Source organism: Vulpes vulpes, chromosome 14, assembly GCF_048418805.1.
Source record: "Vulpes vulpes isolate BD-2025 chromosome 14, VulVul3, whole genome shotgun sequence".
Lineage (NCBI taxonomy): Eukaryota > Metazoa > Chordata > Mammalia > Carnivora > Canidae > Vulpes > Vulpes vulpes.
Genome location: NC_132793.1, coordinates 118,004,226 through 118,024,069, shown reverse-complemented (window position 1 = coordinate 118,024,069; position 19,844 = coordinate 118,004,226). Strand labels below are relative to the sequence as shown.

Genomic DNA, 19,844 nt, shown 5'->3' with positions numbered 1-19,844 from the left:
TAAAGATTCATTATATAAAAATATTCTGTTATGGTTTAGCAAAAAGATGTTCATTACAGCATAATTTATCCTTTGAGGAAAAATTTGAGGAAACAATTCAGTCATTCAACAATAGAGAAACAGTCAAATTATGGTGAATTTAAACAGTGAAATGTTTACATAGCCATGACAGTAATTTTTAGAAGAATTTTTAATTACATGGGGAAGTGTTCATCATGGTATCAATTAAAGTAAGAGTATAGAATTGTATACATATGATGGTTTCAGTTATATAAAGGATATGTGCATAAAATGAGTCCTAATACATCAGAATGGTAAAAGCTTATTTCTGGGTGATGATATTATGATGGATTGATTCATTTTCTTCTTTATATTTACATTTTTCACAAAAAGCAGAAAATAAAGTTATTAAAAAAGAAATTTAAATATAGTTGAAGAGGCAAATATTTTTGTAATACCAAGTGATGAAAAGCCCACTCTAAAATCCCTTTGAGGTTAGGATCATACATACTCAGTCTCTGATGCTTGTGCTCAGATAAGTTGCACACGGCTGCCGTCACCCTTTCACCCCCGCCGCCCACCCCCACCCACAGAGTCCTAATGGTGGGGGGACAGGGACCCATCTTGAGTATGGGCAGTCGGGTGAGATCCACGAGTAACTGCAGTTTTAATGAAGTCATTTTATTGGGAAAAAAATAAATTTGAAAAGCCATTTCCCCCATTGAACGAACATTCCTTTAGTCTTTCATTTAGCAAACATTTTTGAGTGCCTGGTAGTTAGTTTTTCTGACTTGGAGGTAACGTGCTGCTGTGATTCTTTGCCGGAATTTTCATAAATCTGCTTGCCACAGTATTCCATTTTACAGGTAACTTGACACAGTTCCTGTTCTCACCTGGTTCAGGTTTAATAATTAAATTGGATTAGCTATTAAATAATGAATGTTTGTGTAGAAACCAGTCAGTGTAATATGTGTGAACCTGAAAACACAGCTTCAATCAGTGTTGGGCTTGGTGGGACCCATGTTGCTGTTGCTTTGCAGTACATGGTCAAGCAGCTGTGCACACTGAATGTTGTTTTTCTAAAAGGTAAGCTTTTCCAGAGCATGATATGGTTTTCTTTGCTTTCAAAATTCTTTGAAAAAAAATCTATAAATATTTTGAAGTCCTCAATTCCACTTTATAATTTCAAATTAATGACTTCTTACTACTGTAATTTCATACGTTTTATACTACCCTCTAGGAAAAAAAAGTATTTACTTACTTCAAATATCTTACATTGATTTCAGTTGGTCTCATTCCACATTACAATTATGGCTTTCCATTCCACAAGGTATGGCTTAGAGTTGTGTTTCAGATTTGAAATGGGTTGTGCATTAATAAAGCTACTGTTTTTAATTTAAAAGAAAAGATCTTTTAAGGAAAGTTTGTTAGGCACTGGGGTAAATTTTTGAAATGTTTGTTTTATGTAAATTTAGGTAGGATAGACTCAAATTGTCCCCTGGCTAAGAAAGTGGCACCATTTTTCTTCATTTCCCAGTTTGGCCTAGTTGTGTATTTTGTTTCATATGTTATAACCAAGGGATTCTGAAGCTGGAATATGCTATCTACGTGGGTTTGCTGTCTTCTTGCAGAAATAGCCCTAAGTCCTTGGAAATACATGATGTCTGAACTCTTTCTCAGAGGCTCTCAGAGAAGTACCAGTCTCTCCAGCGTTCAGTCTCTTGTCATGCACATCTTTTTCTCCCTCTTTTCTTTTCATCTAATATGAAACAGATCTTTTTCTTAAGCTGCTTTGCTAACATGCTTAATGTTTTAGGATACTAATTTATACCTATTTGAATATAAGCTGATTGTTCTTATTATCTTTGCTAAATGTCCTGACTGCCTTTGTTTTATTAGTTAATTGTGTTGTCCTAACAATGGTATTATATATCAGTGAATTAACATCACAGAACTGTATTCCTTGGAAAGATTATGAGGTCTTTGATTTTGGATTGGACCAGTGACACAAGTGGCCCAAACACATGTTCTTCTACTAAAGCAATTCAGTAAATATTGATGGACATCTGAGACTGTGTGCCAGTCATTGTGCTGAGGATTGAAGATACCAAACACGTGGGTGAGATGAAGTGTTTCAAAGTACAGCGAGTCTAGGAGGGAAACCTTGCTGATATACTGGCAGTAGTGTCATCATTGTGTGGGGTTTATTATCTTTATTGGTCTTGTTATCCACTCTTTGCAAGGAAGTAGAAGAGTCACTTTGACCCTTTTTGCTTTTCTTTACTTTCTGCAAGTGGTTCTCTCCACTTTTTATTCTTTCAGAAAAAAAAAAAAAGCTTCCAAATTTAGAGAAGATGTATATAAATGAGTGTAACTTTACGGTGACAAACAGTATGCACTGAGGTTCTATGGAACCAGAGTTAAGTTTGAATTTCCTTGTTAATATTGTTTTTAAACTTGTAGGTGACTTTTTTTTAGTAAGTAGAAAGAACCCACAGCATCTGTCCAGTTCCAGGAATTAGTAATCATACCTCTCTTTGACACATATCCTATACCTTCACATGTAAACACCTAGAAATATGCTCTTGGCTGTGATGGTATATTGACTTCCTATATTCTTGTGTCTAGAAGAGAAAGTGAATCTTAGTTTAACTCAGCAGGGACAATACAAATTTCATTCTAGGCACAGGAGATTTATCTCAGGATGGTATGACAAGGTGATTCTGATGATCAGTGGACACCTCTTTTATTGGCAGATTTTATAAGTTCTAGTATGATAGGCAATATAGACAGTACTTAAGAACAAAGATTCCGGAGCCAGATTAACTAACTGGGTTTTAATCCAGGTATGCTGCATGTTAGCTAAGTGACATTGGGAACAGTATTGAAGTCTTTGTGCCTCAGTTTCATCATGTGTAAATGGGTAATAGTGCTATTTACCTCATAAAGTTGTTAGAATTCAGTGAGTTAATATTCGTAGGACAGTAAACACCACCTGGTGCATAGTGTTCTATGAGCGCCCTTGAATGAGTGTTCTGTTGTCTGTTGATGCTTTTGGCATTAATAACAGAATAACAAAGAACATTTCTGGTTCTGGGGCCTTATGAGTCAGTGCTGAATACGTTGAACAGTGACTTCATTTTTTTCTAGTTTTCTTTAGCACTTCCCCTCCTCTCCACTCCTTAACATATTGCTCCACTGATAATGTGTTATAAACATCTTAGAAATTAGAAATCTGTGCTGTTTATTGGCATATTGTTTGATAATCCTGGCAATTCAGCCTGAGCCTCAGAGCTAAATCAGAGGTCACACTATCATAAACCTTAATGAAAGAGGCCTTCTTGTATAGATCCTGGGGGGCTTGGGTGGGGGTGTCATGGCTTCTTCACAGCTCTCCTGGCTCTGTGGGGCCTGAGAGGGAGTCTGGGTGATTGTTCTCTTGCGTGTCTGTGATCATGCATTCATACAGCCAGTCTGGGTCATAGCGGATCCGGGGTGGCAGGCCCAACCACAATCTTCAGACATTGTGCTGCTCGACACGCTGGTTTTATGCATTTCATTTATGTGTAAAACATAAAGAAGCCAGTTCTCACATTGGCCAAGCACTCTGTGAAGCCGTCTCGGATATAGACTGACTTGCCTTGGCGTGGGAGGGGACCTTCTCTCTACCTCCTGCAAAAGGCATGTAAGTCCCCGCTTCACACACCCTTCATCTAGCTCTTTGAGCATCTGTTCTTTGCATACCGTAAGTGCTCAAGGCTTATAGAATTGGAGTCTTCACACCACACCATGGTTTAATGTGGCTGGTGGTCAAGTTTTTAAAATTCCAAACCCATGGTGGTGCTACAGTTATTTAGCATGGAAAGGGTTAGAGATAAAACGTCAGCATTTCTGCCCACTGTTGTGTAGGGCAGCATCATGTGAGGCTTAGAATGACACTCCAAGCTGATTTTAAAATAGCACACTTACCCCAGGCCCAGCTCCTCCTCCCCAGCATGAGGCTTGGGCTCGCTCCGTGGGAGGTGTGGGAGCATGGACATTGGATTGCAACCCAGCAAGCCTGCAAAAGGATGGCAGTGAGGAGTTGCCATGGGTGAAGCTGATGGGATGACTGGCAAGGGCTGCATTTAGGAGCCACTCAAGCTGAAGAAACTGCAGGACTTGCTGCTGGATTGGCTGGAGTAGTTTAGGAGGAAGCAATGATGGATCAGCCATGGGCTTTCCTAACCACTCCCCAGCTCATGCAGGAACGGGCGGCCACCACAGGATATCCCCAGGCTGTGTTCTGAGACGAGGGATGACCGGGATGTGAGTGGGATGTGAGTGGCCTCGGCGGGTTTTAGATGCTGCTTCACCTTTTTGCCTAGGTCTCTGTTTTCCCCCAGACCTCACTGCCAGGGCTGCTGTTGAAGAAATCAGGGTTCATTTCAGGTCAGCGGTGGCTTCGGACAGGCCCTCTGGCTCTCAGTTTCTTCATTTTGAGAATGTAAAGAATAAATGGGAAAAAAAGGGGAGAAATCTTGTTTTTGAAAGTATTACAAAGATGTTGATGAAGGTGCACTTATTTAAAGAAATGTAATTCAATTATAGGAGTTTTTAAAACCACATAATCTGATTATCACAGATGTCCTCCTTCACCATCCCAGTGTTTTAGATGTATAGTTTTCAAGCCTGTAGTGTGTCTATTGACAGCACCACTATGCTCTGTCATTTTTTTAAAAGATGTATTTATTTGAAAGAGAGCGCATGCGCAGGGCAGGGAGTGGGGGGGGGGGGGTTTGCAGAGGGAGAAAGTAGAACCTCAAGCAGACTTCCTGCCAAGCAAGAAATCCGTAGCAGAGCTCCATCTCAAGACCCTGAGACCATGATCTAAACTGAAATCAAGAGTTGGACGCCCAACCGATGGAGCCACTCAGGCGCCCCTGTGCTCTGTCATTTTATTTTGAACTATTGTATCTGTTTTGACTTGTTCTATTTCTTTCCACTAGGGTACTATGAGAATCTCCTTTTAAAAAATTTTTTTACTTGTTACAGTTTATTCAACAGATTATTTTCCCTAAAAATGAATTTTATTATTATTGTTTTCCTATTTGTAAAAGGTTACCATTTTTTTTGCATTTAAATATACGATTTAAATATGAAAGGAAAATGGGCAGCCCGCGTGGCTCAGCGGTGTGGCTCAGCGGTTTAGCGCTACGTTCAGCCTGGGGGTGTGATCCTGGAGACCCAGGATCCAGTCCCACATTGGGCTGGCTCCCTGTGTGGAGCCTGCTTCTCCTTCTGTCTGTGTCTCTGCCTCTCTCTCTCTCTGTATCTCTCATGAATAAATAAAATCGTAAGTAAATAAATAAGAAAGGAAGAAAGAAGAAAAGCTGTCATCTTCTGTCACTTCTGTGTAAGAGAACATTTAACACTGTTGGCTTGCAGCAAGTCCTTTGCTGGGCATTTAAGGCCTTCCAGCATTTGCATAGTATTTGTTAATATGCCAGGCATTTTTCTGAGCCCTTTGCAGAAAATAACCCATTTCATCCTCATGCACTCTGTGTGGTATGTACTATTATTTTTCCCCATTTTACAAATGGAGAAACTGAGGCAAAGATAGTTTAAGTCATTGGGGAACAGCCGCAGAGCTCATGACTGACTCCGAAGTCCTCTTTCCTATGCTCCTACCATCAGTGGTTCTTGGCCTTGCTCGTACGTTAGAATCATCTGGATAGCTTGTGGAGAGAGACATAAATTTTACCAGGTTGTATCTAAGGCCAGTGAAGTCTTTTCCTCTTCTCCCTGTTTCCCAGTTCCCAGGTCACCCCCTCCCTGTTTTTCCCGTCCAGTTTATGATTTCATGGCAGGTGTAGTGTTTTCAATGGCTTGTTATAATTAACCCCTTTATGGTTTAGCCCCTAAATGGGACCAGGGGAGAGGGACATGCTTCTCGCCTGTGTGCATCCCACCTGGCACAGTGTTTTATACACACAAAGCACTGGATTACAGTTTCTCAGTGGGAGATTCAGTATATTGTTGTTTCGTGGCAGAGGAGAGCCCATGATGTATGGAAAGAGCATGAGTAGTTAATTGGACTGATCTAATTTTACATCTCTAGCTTATCTGAGCCTCAGTTTTCTTACTGATAAAATGACAAAGGTGATAATATTAGAGGATTGTTGTGAAGATTAAGTATGTGAAAATATAGAATGCGTACAGTAGGTTACTAGAAGTAAATGCCGGGGGTACCTGGGTGGCTCTGTCAGTTAAGCGGCCCACTCTTGATTTTGGCTCAGGTCATGATTTCAGGGTTGTGGGATCGAGCCCCGAGTTGGGCTCCGTGCTCAGTGTGGAGCCTGCTTGAGATTCCCTACCTCTCCTTTTGTCCTTCCCCTCCCAAAAGATATTAAAGAAATAAATGCAAAATTATTTTCCTTGTATATTAAATTCTAGTTAACCATAAAACTGGGATGTGAACACTTGCTTGAAAATACACTATTCAGTTTCTAGTCAAATTCAAAAAATCATGGAATTTCTGGAGCTCAAATAGACCTTAAGGATTAGGGAATGCAATCTTGTCCTTTTTCAAGAAAGGGAACTGAAGCATAAACAAGTGACTTGACCAGGGGCATGGAGTGAGCCCAGATCATGCTTTGCATGGAACACTCCTGTATCCCGGTATACAAACAGGTGTTTAACAAAGACTTTCTGACTGCTGGGATTATTGCTCCTTTTTACTTAATAACATTTGCATTATTGCCTCCATCCATTCTTGTTTGTCTTCTGTAACCTTTCAAAACAATTTTGCGGGCCTAGAATATTTGATCCAGAGGCAGAGTTTTTGGCTGTTAGGTAAAGTCCTAAAGGAAGCTGCCATGGGACATGGAGTTAAGGAGGTAGGAGAAAGAGCATATATTTCCATGTTGATTTTTCTTACATGAGAGAGAGAAGAGCCAAGAACATACCAACAAAACAGTGGTTAAGCCCATGAACCTCTTTCCAGTTCTTGTGTATTCTGTGAAAATGGGGTTCTTGTTTCTTTCATAAGTTCTTGCACGTGTAAGGTTAAAAGCAGAGGGGAAAGGAAGGTATTACAATTCTACCTCAAGTAGACATTGAGATTTTGTCTTTACTAATACTGTTAAAGCTTCAAAATGGCATTATGCTTTGAGAATATTTTTAAACTGAACATCATTTTCTACTGATACTTTAGAATAGATGTTTAGATTTTCTGTCCTTGTCAATGACTGTAATTTGAATTAAAAGTGAAACCAGTTCATTGACACGTACTATATATTATTTAATTTGGGGCCTGGTTGCTAGAGGGGATGTGCCGCCTTCAATGAAGATGGTAAAATGTGTCATTTTCTAATGCGCAATCAAAATTCCTGACCCCTGTGCCCATTGCTGTGCCCCGTCTCCCTCCCCTGCCGTTGACGCACACCCCCCTGCCCTGGAAAGAGTATTTAGAATCCCCAAGATGAACGCACTCTGGTGTCCAATGCAGTGGAAACCACCTATCCATATCATTTATAATTCCTTATCATTTTCTATGCCATTTTGCAACCTATTACCTATACAAGACATCTTAACTCTCTTAAAACGCTTAGGGGATTTTTCCCTTGTAGGACTGTGAAATTAGCTATGAACAGCTTGGGGAGTAAATGCCGGTGTCTTTTCCAAAAAGTGGATTGCTTAGAGAAAATGATACATGTTTAGCATCCTTAGCAGTGCCTAAACTCACTTGGAGAGACACCTATTCCAGATCTATTCAGAGACTTTGATTGTCAGCAGAAGCGTTTATAGCTTGCACTTTACTTGGTGTTTACAACATACTGTATGAGAACTTTACAAATCTGTTTCCTGATTCTACACTAAGCTCTTAATCTTTTCTGTATTTATCTTAGTTTTCTAAAATAAAAAGTCCAAATGAATGGGTTTTAGAAAATATAGTGGAAACAGAATGTGGCTTATATTTTAAAAATATTCATTATGCAGCAAAAACTTTGAAGCTATAAAATTTAAATCTCGTTGAAAGTTCACCAGATTTCTTCAAAACCTGAGTTTCATAAACCTTGAAACGTTTGACATTTTACAAAGTTTGTGGAGCTTGTCTTGACCGTCCCTCAAAGGCACACGTTCTCCCAGGGGGCTGGGGAAGAAAGCATCCTGCCGGGGAGAACACTGCCGTCTCCCCAGACGTCCCTGACTGGCTTCTAAATCTGAGCTAAACTTCGTAGTCAGATGGTGAAAGAATTCAGAACTTATCTCTATTTCAGTGCGTGTGAAATAGAGTGATAGTCATCACAGGGTGAAGTTTGAGTTATGAGGTGTTGATGAGTCTTCATATGAAGGCACAGTGAGTAATATTTCCAGTTTCCTGATGAAAACAGAGTGAGTTCTGCTGGGAGTGGTTCTCCTAATTTTTCCTGTTAAATTCTTTGCTTGCTCTTTTTATACCCACAGTTAGATAATATACAAATAGGGTTTGGATTCTATGTGTTTCACTTTCTCTTCTTACCAGAAGTTTTTAGTGGATATATTCCCTGAGCAAATCCTTTCCAACAAAGTATTTAACTTTGTATGCACATGAATTCGAGAGCCAATTAAACATGTCTTTGATTAATTTATCACAAAGAATGCTACCTTGAGTTAAAACAATTCTACTCTATGGAGAGAGGTCTTTCTGTTCAAAAGAGGGTCCTTATTTCTAAAGAGCAGAGCTCTGATTTTAATTAAATAAGGAGCATTTTATGCAATTTTTTTCTAAAGCTTAAGATTAATTTCTATGGTTACTAGGGATATAAATCTCTAGATTGCTTTAAAACAAAGATTTTTGTTCAGGAGAGAATTGACAGCTCCCTTTAAGAGAAGCTATTACTTAATTTTACTTTCCTAAGTTTAAACACATAAAAATATTTGTAATGATACCCCAAAGGCATCATAAAAATGTAAAATAATTGTACTCTAAAATATCTAAAATTACAGGAAATAGACCTCATTTTAAAAAATGAACTGGGATTCATGGCTGGGGAACTGGGGTGTGACATACTTCAAACCCAGAATCTCTTGTCAGGAGACTTTTTTTTTTTTTTAATAGTAAAAAAGTCTTTTCTGTTGCCAGTCATACAAACTTTAAAATGTGTTCATTCTATTAGGAAATATTTCTTTATAGTTTTATTACCTTTAACATGTATTACTGTATTACATCTATGAATGCCTTAGATCCCCTTGGAGAGACAAATTTCTGTCTCTGGGATTAAATGACATCACTTAGCTTGTGGATTAACTATATCACAGCCTTTAGACCGTTTTTAATGATGATTTGAAAAGCACAGGGCCCAGTTTTCTAAACAGCTTTGAACAAGGGCAGCACAAATAGTTTCTAGTATTTTACTTACCTAAAGTATACTTCCTCTCTCATAGATACTGTTAACTGATAAAGTGTTCCCAGGCAAAAGGTATGTCATATTTTGATAAATGTAGTGTAAAATCTATAGTAGAGGTGCTTACCGGTTAGAGAACCCCAAAATTTTAAGTAAATGAATTCATACTTTTCCCTCTTTCCTCCTTTAGTATTGTAGCATCAGATTTTATTTTTTTTATTTTATTTTTTTTTGCTATTTTCATTTACTAAAATTGTAATTGGGTCTTGCATAGCAAAATGTGTTCTGTTTATTAGGGAAAGTAAAATTAGATTTACAAAATATTCAGACTGAAGTTTTCAAAGAAATGGCATTTCATATGTAATATGAATGCTGTTGAGACTAGATATGCTTGTAGTTTAAAACATGCCTGATTCAGGAATGCTTTGCATTAAATGAGTTTATATTTTGAGAGCAAAACGGGGGAGATAGAAAATATTACCTCCTTTTTTTTTTTTTAAGCAACAAGAAAATTAAGTTGAGTGCAGATACTGAAAGTGCTGTAAGCTGAGTGAGCAACAAAAGTAAACACTGATTATTGCATATGTACATTTGGACCAGTTTACTTTTATCTTTCAAGCGAAACATTTCCCGCAGTTTTTGTGGGTTTTTATTTAAATTGGGAAAACTTTCGAAGTTTGTGGAAAAGTATAAATAAGTTTGCGAAAGGCATGATTAAGAGTCTGATAATAAACACGCAGGAAGTGAATTGGGGAAATTGACAGTCAGATGTGACATTTAATAATGTTTTCTCCCCAGACGCAGTTGCCGAGAGAGGGATGCAGGTTTCTGTGGCTCTGAAACAAACCTTTGGCTATAATTGAAAATAAGGGTTAAAGAGGAATTCTTCAATATGGATGACATTTTGCATTTTTTAAAGAGCCTTAGTGATTGTTACAGGAATCCCCAAAGTGCTTGTTTTCAACGATACGCACAGGCACAGAAATTACGTTTGTATTTATAGATTCCAACTAAAAAACAAAATACATACTTAGTTGCCAGGAAAATTTAAACAGGTTTTTGGATTTTTACAAAATAAGCATTACATTATTTATTAGTATATATGGAGATTCTTAATTTTGCAAGGAGGAAAATTTTTTTAGTTGGTTTAATTATTGAAATAGACCACAATCATAGTGTATAAATTAAAAAAAATTAAAAACCGTAATCTAAAATTTGTTTTAAATCTAATTATTAGGACATTGACCTCACAACTGCAAATTGGGCATTTTATTTTCAGTTGCTTATTGCCCCAGTTCTCGGGGAAATTTGTCCATTTTTTTATTGTAACTAAACTTTAAGTGTAGAAAGATAACACTTTACCAATCATTAATCATTCCGTATAGACACTTTTGAAATCGTACTCATCAGATACTAACGCGTAGTATAGAGTTTTCGAAGGGTTTCTTGAACACTATGAAGTTTTACTTTCCTTTTTTGGGTACACTGCTACATGTGTCCCTTTAAAGTGTGTATCCGTGTCTTTGGGGGACAGTTTGCGTTACATTTTGATGACAGTTTTATCGCTTACAAATTGTTATGTGATTTTAACTGAAATTTGTGTCTATGGTAAGAAAGGAAATTTGTATGTATGTGGTGTTTCAGATGCTTTACCTAATGATCTCAAAGACTGTTAAAAGGGATTTAAATAGTATATACCGGTTTTACTTTTAAAGCTTTCAAACTGAGTTCTGAATATAACATTCAGATATAAGACTTAAAAATTTTTGTGTACAAGTAAAGCAGTAAATCTTAAAAGTAGGATGAAGAGATACAATTTGATTTTTGAAATAAAAATCGGTAATACACAGGTTAGTATCTAACCATTAGTTTTCTAGGTTTTTATACATAGATTTTTCTCTAGCAAATGATTTCTTAGGAACTAAATTATTTTATGCTATATTGCACATTTAAGAATTTTATCAGGCTAGCCCCCATTTTATAAAACTTTGCAGTTAGCAATTTGTTAGTTTTTTTCTAAATCCTAGAAACAAGTCTATCTTATTTTCGTTTTTTTCAAGCAAAGAATTTTTGAATGTTTTGTAACTACTTGAAATAATATTTTCTGCCTTTTTTTGTTTTGTTTTTTTTTGCACGTGTACAGAAGTGCTTTAAGTTTCATGCCTTATTTACTCTGAAGAAGACCATAATGAAGGAAAGGAATCTATGCTTTTTGGAGGACAGGGAATGATGAAACAGGCCCTGGATTTTGCATGGAATTTGAACATTTATATTCTTGGTTGAGGCCAGCACGCTCTGCATTTTATTCCTATTCACTCAGTTGAAAGATGACTTTGGAGGAAAGGCGGGGTATCTTGTTACCAAACCCTCTTTCTCAGAGCTTCATGATAAAATGCACATTGAGTCCTTTGCTTTTGTTTTTACCAACAGGGGGGAAATGTTTTAGTAAAGCACTTACACTTTTGGAGTTTGAATATTATCAAGCAGTGTTTTCTGTTGAATGTAAATTATTGACATCTATCAAGTGGTATGGAAGTAGAGTGTATGTTCTCCCTTTGTACTGCCCATCATTGATTTCACTCTTCTCTTTGCTGATGTGAAGCAGAAACTGGACAAGGTAACAGTTTTGATGATGAGATTAGAGGTAGCCAGGCTGACTGTCTCCTGGCTTTTAGAGAACCTTATAAGCTCAGGGCCACCCCTTCCCCTTGTTTAGATATTACTTGCTCTTTTGAGTTTCAGATTACAGGAGCAATTGATCTGCATGACCTATCTTAAGAACTTCAACTTTGCAGTGGAAACTTAAACCAAATGTATATCCTCAAGAGACAAATCATCTTAAAGCCAGGCTGTTGTCATTTTGACGTACTGTACTGTTTGTGGAGCAACAGTGTGGTGCAGGGCACCACCTGGTGGACGGGAACAGTACTTGCTGTGATGGGTGGAGGATTTGGAGAACTGTTCTATGTTGATACAACTCTTGCCCTTGGCTTGCAAATAAGGGGTTTTATATTGTTCCCAGAGCATAATTTCTACCCAGAGCTAGGATCCCAGGAAAATTAAATTGAGATCAGGCTGTGATATGTCAGTTTTATTTGTGGTTTCCCACCCTCTGTAGGTGTACGTGCTGGTCCTGGTCATGTTCACAAATATTTTTTCCTTATAGTTAATATTATAATTCAAATAAGATTATTTTTAAAAAATGTCAGTAGGGCAGCATTTCATGCTTTTGAGTGCATATGTTTAACCTGAATAATAAAAATCTGCCTTTGGCCACAAACTCTATGCCCTTGCTAATCTGTTCACCTTTTGTGGAGCAGGTTGCTTTTGATTGCCAACTGTGTGCAGTTACTGGCTGGGGTGTGCTTCTGGTGTATACCAAAACATTTGTAAAAATTGTGAGAAAATTCACTAAGTTTTTTAAAAAACTTCTAATACATCATAACCATCAGTTGTAGGTGTAGCTGTTCCTTAATGTTTATTTTAGAATCACACATTCTTGATAGAATGTATCACTCATTCTGCAGACATTTGTGGAGCTAGGAGCCTTGCTAGGCTTCGGGAACCCAAAATGAACATGACACAGTTCTTTTTGGTCACACACTTTTAAAAAATCTTTTAGTTTTCACCACAAAAAGGAGTGACCTGGGATGGGGAATGCACTGCAGCAGAGTATAAATGTGTTTTATGTGCTGAGTATTTTCTGCCAGGGACTGGAAGAATTTAGAAGACGTTTAGCACCTACCTTTGAAGGAGCTGGTAAAGGAAACTGACAAATTGGCAGCTCTGTTCCTTCTACCTTGGTGTGTGGCCACTGGTAGAGGGCTGCACGGCAGCTCTTCTTTGGTCTGGTTCCTCAGGTTGAGTTTTAACATGGAAGAGCCCAAGTTTGCAGGTGCAGACTGACGAATTTAAGAGCATAGGCTTTCGAGCAACTTTTGGAGTACGAACCTTGGCTTTTCAACTTGCCAGAAGTCTGACATACAGCAGGTTCCTTGATGGTTCTGTGCCTCAGTTTCCTCAACTGTTTTTCATCTATTAAATGTAAGGGCTTAACACAGCGCCTAACACATAATAAACACTAAATGTTTATGACGCTGGTGACAACGATCCATTAGTCCCATCGCCACTTTTCTACCTGTTGTAAGGCAGACAAGTGGGTAGCTGTCCTGTGTTTCGTCCTTCACACCTGCAGGTCTCAGGGCCCATGCTGCCTCCACCCATCCCTTGGCTGACTGGTTAACATTACCATGCTAACAAATTCTGCAGAGCACCCAGCCACTGTGTCCTGGTGCCGAGCTGGAAGTGCTGCTTATGTGCATGATGTCTGCAGAAAGTTTGTACCCTTCTGTGTTTGAGTCTGTTGTGCCGTGTTTTATCATCAGAGGTTTTTAACCTGAGTTCCTGTGAGCCAAGACCCTCTGGAACTCAAAATGGTAAGCAGAAAATCTTTTTATATCTATATTTATTTTCTGTAGGAAAGAGACCAGATGCATAGCTTTTGTCAGGCTCAAAGGCATCTGCACCCTGTAAAAAGATAAAGAACTATAAATATTCATGATTCTTTCTGGGAGGGCAACTCAAGAAGTTAAGACTATAACGCCACCCCCCCCACCCCCCCATGAAACACAAATTTGAATTTTACACCATTTGTTTTGTAAGTTACATAAATAATTTTAAAGATAGAGTTGAGGTTTTAATTTGAGGAACTCAAATATAAATGGAGTGTCTTTTCCTCTTAGGCCTCTTGTCAAAGTTCCAAAGAGAACAGTAGGAGCCAGAAGTTAGGAGTACAGCTGTGCCACATACTAGTGAGGCCTTGAGCCCATCAGTGGCCTCTCCCATCTAGAAGGAGGGAATAACAATGATTCCACCTCAGAGCATTCTAGTGAGGATTAAGTGGAATCATCTGAACAAAACCCTGGTAGCTCTTCTTGGAGTCATAGTAAGTACTGCATGTTTGCTCTTACCATTTTGTTGCACATTTACCCAACAACATTTATAATATGTACACATGAGTTGCCTCTTCTAGTCCCTATTTTACCTACACCTTACTGAACAATTATAAATATTTCTAGTTTCTTATAATCAGACTTTCCAAGGTTCTCTAGCTGAATTGCCCTGCGTCAGAAAACCTGAATAAATGAGGATCCCAAGGACATAAATCCTTAGAGCTGAGAATCTGGGAAAGCATAAAAAGAGTCCAGCACACCTGCTCACAAGCACACTGGGTTTTCCAAAAGAGCAGAACAGATATGGGCTGTCTGTGGAGTGCAGGTATGCATGGAGGTTCCCAGAAAAAGCGTGTGGCCAATCAAGAGATGGCTCTTGGAGGATAGTACCTGTGTGGAGGAGCATACTGGGATGCAGGCAAGGGGCAGGCTGTGTGCTGAGGGTGCATTCCATGTAGACGGAACTGACGGGAGGGTAACCGTGTGCTTGGCAAGAAGGAAACGCCGATGTCAGCCATGCCTGTTGTCCTCTCTCTATGTGGGTGCCATAGGTGAGGAGGGTAGATGGGGCCTGGCACCCACTGTCCCTGAGCTGGTTTGTTTCCCCAGTGCCTCTTCTAAGAAGATCACCTTGCTCACTGCCTGGATTCTAGCACCTGGATTCTGGCATCTAAGCGTGAGCATTTGAGTTCTCTTCATGGCCCCTAAACTCAAACCAGCCGCTTCCTCTGATGCACAGCTGAAGAAACAGCCATCTATTCCAACTCTGGGGGGAAACGAGCTGTTTTGAACTTATTGGGAAAATGTGTGTTGGAACCCACTGTGGTCTCTCCTGTCGTATGGAGGGTGTGTGCCTCTCACCATATGCACTGAAGCTAAGCTTAAGGTAAGGTGCAGTCTGCTGTGAAGATGGTTGCGGGACAGTGCCATGAGGCCAAGTTCAGCCCTTTTCAGAAGCTGCTTGTATCCAGGTGGGTTGTCCCTCAGCCACTTCTCAGAAAGGCTTTTCCAGATGCCCCCCAGTACTGGCCTGGAGCCCACATCAGGTCGCCTCTGCCACTACACTCTGCTCTTTTTTCTGCTCTGTGCTCTTGCCTGCCTTTGCTCCTGACCCTGGAACATGTGGGGGCCCCCATTACCTTGGAGGCAGGTCACGGTGGGCTCTGTAGCCAGACTCTCTGGGACCACGTTGTGCTATGTCAGTGACCTGTTGTGGACCCTCTCTCCCGGCCTGTTTCCTTCTCCTTCCCTGGGGGCAGTACTGGTACCTACACCAGGGTGGTGATGTGAGGGTTAAGTAAGTTAACACATATGTCCAACTCCTAGTCAGGCCTGGCATGCAGTAAGCACTCCAGTAAATGGTGGTTCCTAGTGTGACTGCCACTTGTCCTTCAGTTATGCTGGATTTGTGCCAGATCCGTTTTATTTTTCCTTCTTCTGATCCTTTAGTTTTCCTCATGCCTCAGTCCTGCAACTCTGTGAGATGTTCTAGTCCTCCAGCATGACTTGGGTCTCCATAGCAACTCTTCTCTTCGCTGCCGCATGGTCCACAGTCCACACTGACCTGGCATCATGGCTGAGACCCAAACAGGGACGAGAGGGAAGCAAAAGAAGAAAACGCAATGTTTAGGCAGGACCAAATGCCTGACCTTTAGGGCATCAGACCCTTTACAGACACTGCTTTCATCAACAGCTTGTGGTCGCCTCTAGAGTCGTTATTTCGTTTATACAGCCAGAGGTTAAGGCTTGAAGAAGTTACGTCACTAGCACGAGACCATATCAGCAGTAACAAACAGAGCTGTGGCAGAGCTGGGATCTGAACTCACATCTATTTTGTCCATACTTGGATGACCAGGACTGGGGGAATGCAGCATCCATGCACATTCTCCATGCACACACTGCGCACATGGTCTCTGTACACAGGAATCTACACACACTATGCACACACTCTACACACACACAGTCTCTCTGCATATGCTGTACACAGTCTTTGCATACACAGTCTCTCTGCACATGCTCTAAACACACAATCCCTGCACACATTCTATGCACAGTCTGTGGCCCAGACGGGGTTTGGATGGGATCTGAAAAGCAGTGTGAAGCCATGTAAGATCCTTGGGTTGGAACTTCCTGTTCTGCTCACCCTCCTCCCTCACTCTCTTCTTCTTTATTACCTCTTATTGTGCCTCGTCCATTCTGAGTCTTACATATTTGTCAGGGGAACGAATGAAAGGTTTCCAGGCACACAGAAAAGAAAGTGATGATTAACTAGCATAGGTTCCCAAAGCAGGAGCCATACCCACCCTGCAGCCTCATTTGTGTGGGGTTGCTAGGCAGATAGGTGAGGGGAGGACCTGCTTTCAAAAGGCAGTTAGCAAAGTCTGTGTGATATTTTTGTGGAGGAAACATTGTTTTAAATGGACTAAAGATTTGGACTGTTGGGGCATCTGTGGCTGGTTGAGCAGGTTTTCCACAGGATGAGGAACTCTGTGCTTCTCTTTCAGCCCTGGTTTAAAATTTTTATTTATTTATTTATTTATTTATTTGTTTATTTATTTATTTATTTGTTATAGATGTCTTTAATGGCAGAATGATCAGAGTGGCGAATAACAGGAAGCCAGGGGAAAATAAAAATATAGGGAAGGCATAGATTATCGGCAGCAGTCATGGAAGAAATAATTTTAGTTGGTATGAAGTCAGCCTGACTCAGTGATGTGAAAGTGAGCATGCCCTCGGGTGGCATTAATAGAAGCCCAGAAGCTAGAAGAAGGAGGTGATACTTCTGCTGTCTTCTGCATTTCCTGCTGACGAATAGAATATTGAGTATGTTCTGGGAACCACATTTGACTTCTGAGGCCCATAAATTGCAACATTCAGAAGAGATTAAAGAAGGCTTGAGGGGATTGGGAATGTTTAGCATAGAGAAGACTCAGAGGGGTGGGGGTGGGGGGACATGATAGCTGAACATGGTTCACCGTGAAAAAGAACTTTGCATCGTTCCCACAGGAGACGGTGGGCTCCCCGCTGTCAGACAAAGCAGGTAAGTGTCGTCCAGGCCCTTTCTGGTCTTGAGAATTCAGAAAGGGAGAGATTTACTTGCTTTTTTTTACCCTGTGTATCATGTAGCATGTGTGTGGCCCAGAGAAAGGCCAGACGACCAGGAATGAATAGAGTTCGGAAATGGGAATGTGCCAGCAGTTCCACATGAGTTTGGGGAGCCAGAAGAATGGGCATTAAAATGTTTAATTAGGTTGAAGTGTGATCACGAAGACAAGGAAATGTAAAAGGGCAGTTGGGGCCAGAGAAATGAGAAGAAAGTAGGGAACATGATAGGCTTCTGCTGTTTTTTGAGGTTGAAGGAACCTAGACCTGTTTTAAAATGAGAGGTATACTGAGCTCCATGGGTCATTAAGCTCTGTATGGTGCTCTTCAGGTTTTGAGATTAGGTCCTGAGTTCTTTGATTGTCTCATTAACAATAAGAATGTAAGATTTTATTTTTTTTAATTTCTAAATTTTTTAAAGGAATAGAAGCTTAATATTAGAAGAAATGCTTTTTCAGGTTACTAATATGAGAAATTAGTCCACCAAATTCATCCCAACAAATGTCAATCATCTTTGTCTCCTAGTTTAACTATCCCCACTGTCTGCTACTCAAGACTGAAGCCAGAAGGGTGGAAATAGAAACATCAATCTATCTGCACTTTTGTGCACATATTTCTCATTCTCCATCTTCCATGTGTCTGTTTGTCTGTCTCAACACATTGCTAAATTCTGGAAACTGCAGTCCAGTAAGGTTGACATTGGTTCTCAACAAGAATCCAGAACACATTATTTAGCTACTGGTTACAGTTTTCTGTAGGTCTTGGTCGCCTGTGTCTTCTTTCTAACGAAGTTTCAAGACTGATGGAATATAGTACTTTATATATTGAACTAATGTTTACATATTCATATATTTGTATCTACATATATAATGTATATAATAACATATATCCATCCAACTAACATTTATGACATTTAGTTAATAGACACAGCGCACCCCAAGGAAGGTTTCATGCAGAGAAAGTGGGAGTGAACCGAGAATGCCATGTGTTACTACCTCCTTAGGCACAGCACACTGGAGTAGAAGATTGGTGGAGGAGAAAGAAGACGCTGCAGGCAGAGAGAGCAGTAGGTGCCAAAGTGCTGAGGCAGCAAAGGGGAGGCTACATCAGGGAAAGGCTCTGTGGGTCCAGAATGTGGGGTGGCTGCAGGAAAGGCCAGAGGAGAGAGCGGTCGGTGGTTCAGTTCCTTTGGCAGATGTTGAACAAGCTAAAGGGATAGGCCTGGCTGACTGGTTTAATTTGTGGGGTAGAAAAGAGGGAAGAATCTGACATGACCTGGGACTTTCTAACTTGAGGACTTGAGAGCAACTCTTTCTCTTTGGGGGAACAGGAGCAGGAAGGACTGAGTAAGTCTGGAGGGTTGAGTGTGAGTGTTTGGCTAGTTGACACTCAGGGAAGCGCCAGCATGACTCATAGTGGAGGCTGGACACACTCTCCTGGAACATAGGGGCAAGGCAGAGGCTGGGGGCATGTGTTCTGTGGAGGGTAACTAGAGCTGTGGATGGGCATGAGTGAATCTAGCTGTGGTGTGTGAGGTGTTTGAGGGCCGAACCTAAGTACCTTTCCTGGGTTAGCAAAGTCAGAGGAGGCAGTGAATAAAGCTAAAGAAAATTTGCCAGAGTAAAGTTAAGAAGAGAACCTGGCAGGAGTGGGGTCCAGGAAGCAGAGGGAGGATGATGTTTCAGGAGGGGCGGAGGGGGGGTGGCATCAGAGTATGTGAGGATGGGCAGGGAGTGGCCAGAGCTCCTGCCATGACTGTCATCCCCGACCCCCCAGTGCCCCACAGTCACTGAAGGGTGGAATCCTACAGTAGAAATGGGGGGGGAGGGTGTTGGGGGAGTGCTGGGAGGGGCCCAGCCCATGGCGCTTGCTTCCTAAACAGTTGCTAAAAGAAAGAAAGAAAGCAAGAAAGGAACGGTTCATAGAGGCGGTCCCTTAGACCAACAGACCAGCTGCTGTGACCCAGGGGCGCCAATGGAATGTCTGTGGCATTGCCAGGCTCTTTTGTGGGTGACTAGTCAGTGGGGAGCTTCTCTCGTAGGGACCGACCAGGCTCAGACAGCCCCTGCTGTGACTGCTGCAGAGTCACGGTGCTCCAGAGGCGCCTTGGAGCTGAACTTTCAGCTGTAATTGGTATTGATGTATTTTCAATTATGACTGAAGGGCGTGGATTCAGAATTTAGTTAGCGGGCCTCCAAATGAAACTTGGGAACACAGTCCTTGTGAAAAATCATTTTAGCTTATCGGTAGTTGGCAAACATTTATACAGCAGTGGTTGTTCTGGCTGTGCCTTTGGCTGCATACTAAACTCAACAGCAAGCTGTGTCCACTGATTGAATGAAAAAAAAAATAATGATTTTGTGTTACAGGGAACTTTTTACAATATGCCAGAGGGACCTACTGGAGTCTCTTTAATCTTGAA

At 40.6% G+C, this 19,844-nt stretch overlaps 1 protein-coding gene across 4 annotated transcripts in view; it reads left to right on the top strand.

Moving 5' to 3' along the window:
• Positions 1 to 19,844, top strand: part of STX18 (syntaxin 18) — a 120,525-nt gene that overhangs the window by 42,475 nt on the left and 58,206 nt on the right. The window contains exon 1 of one of the 4 annotated variants that reach the window (XM_072737790.1): positions 958 to 1,086. The exons of the other annotated variants lie outside the window; for them this stretch is intronic. The gene's annotated coding sequence lies outside the window, so the exon portion shown is untranslated. Of the gene's footprint in view, positions 1 to 957; positions 1,087 to 19,844 lie in introns of those variants that run through there. 4 annotated transcript variants of the gene reach the window in all.